We start from the raw sequence: 2,210 nt of genomic DNA on the forward strand, positions 1-2,210 counted from the left end.
TAGTTTACTTTGTAATAAGAAAACACTGAAAAAAAAGTAAATACTGCAAGTAGAGATATTATCTGTGTCTGTTTGTTATGATGTAATGAAATCACAAATGAATGAAATAAACAACATAATGTACTTAGTGAGGTAAATAGAAGTCCGGTTATTTGGTTGGCTATAAGAAATGTAACGAGTCATTCAAAAATGATTGTTATTAGAAATTAATTAGAATTAAATTGATAAAATAAAGAAAAAAGTATTGTTTTATAAAAATAAAGTCTAATTGAATAAACTATATCGTTAAATAAGGGAAATCTCCAGAAAAGCCCTAAAATTTTAGTGTAATTTATGAAAAAGTCCCGAACTATTTTTTGTTTACAGAAAAGCACAGAATACCAGCTAGAACTTCGAAAAATCTTTTTTTGGCCGGTTTCGTAGATTTAGTCGGTATTCTGTCATTTTTCGTTAGTTTGCTCTAAATATTAGGACTCTTCTGAAAATTACCTGATAACCAAAATATTGAGATTTTTTTGAAAATTAGTACATAATTAATGCATATTATTATTAACGAATCATTTATAAAAATATTTTTTTAATTATAAACAAAGGAAATACATTTGTTGCTAATTTTTAGGAATATAATGGTCGACTATGTACTTCTCTATTGTTTGTTGACCACTTCAAAGTCTCTATGTTCTTTCTATGTATCATTGTGGGCGTCTTAGTGAGAAGTACTCTGTTAGGCGTGACCAATACAAGAGTTGATAATATTTATTAATACACAATCAGTAAGTGTCTACTTGCTATTAGGTATGAAGCTATATGATCACGTGTTATCAGAAAATATCATTACACGAACATATAGATCTTTCATTATGTTCTTTAACCTAAGTACCACCTAACCTCCAAACATTACTGGTAACAACTATAAAATTACACACATATATCGAGAGTGAAAAGTAAACATTGAATGATAATTTAAATAGATAACAACCCTTCACTTGTTTCCATATAAATTATCATTCATGGTTCACTTTTCACATTTTATAGATGTGTGTTAGCCGATGGTTGTTAACATGTAAGGTATGAATGTTGGTTGGTAGTTAGGTTAAACAACATAAGAGGAACACCAACATTAGAGGAATGCTAACTAAGTTAATCTCATCATCATACCCACAACAATGCATAGGAAGAATGTAGAGAGTTTGAGTAGTCAGGAAGCAATAGAGTACTTAGACCACCAATTTATTCCTAGAAAATTGCAATAAATGTATTTTTTTTTATAATAATTTTTTTTTTATGTTTATAAATGATTTGTTAATAATAATATCCATTAATTTCATGGTAAATTTCAGAAAAGTCCCAATATTCTGGTTATTATGTAATTTTTGGAAAAGTCCCAAAATTTTGAGCAAACTAACGAAAAAGGACAGAATACCGGGAAAATCTGGGAAACCGGCCGAGAATGGTTTTTTCGAAGTTTTAACTGGTATTCTTTTAGTTATTTTTGGCGAAGAAACTATTAGTAATTTAATTGGAGTTTTAAAAATTTATTTTATAAAATATATTTTAGGGAAAATTGACGCAACGACCCTATTATGTATTTCGACTTTACCTTTTTAGTCCCTAAAGTTTTTTTTTCATACCTTTTAAGGGAACAAAATTGATGTCGACCTGTTTTTTTGGTCTGCGACTTAATATACCAGGTTACATAAGCCATGTAAAAATTAAACCGATGTGGCTTCCCTCTCTATATGATTTGAGACTTTTTTTTAGTTAAAAGAAGGGAAAATGATGCAATGGCTCTACTATCTTTTATGATTTTGCGTATTTAGTCCTTAAATTTTTTTTCGTGCCATCTAAGGGAACAAAATGTTTAGTGACCTTGTCTATTTAGTAACCTTAACTTAATTTAACTGGTAATCAGTGCCACATTTGCAACTTAAGACATGTAAGGGTCTATGTGGACCTATACGACGTCATTTTGAAAATGAAATCTTATATTGGTCAGGATAATAATACAATGTCGTTTACAGACGTCCCTTTCGGAGCAAGAATTCAACTGTTATATAAACTAATATTTGTGCCCTAAAAGGAGCACCCTCTTCAACTTTGATAACCTAATATTGTAAAACATAGCCTATCCTAAAGTTATCCAAATGTTGTCAGTTACGTCTCCCCTCCATAGTTGGTCGTTCGAAGACCGATGCCATATACAAACCAAT

Source organism: Lactuca sativa, chromosome 3 (genome assembly GCF_002870075.4).
Source record: "Lactuca sativa cultivar Salinas chromosome 3, Lsat_Salinas_v11, whole genome shotgun sequence".
NCBI classification, from domain to species: domain Eukaryota; kingdom Viridiplantae; phylum Streptophyta; class Magnoliopsida; order Asterales; family Asteraceae; genus Lactuca; species Lactuca sativa.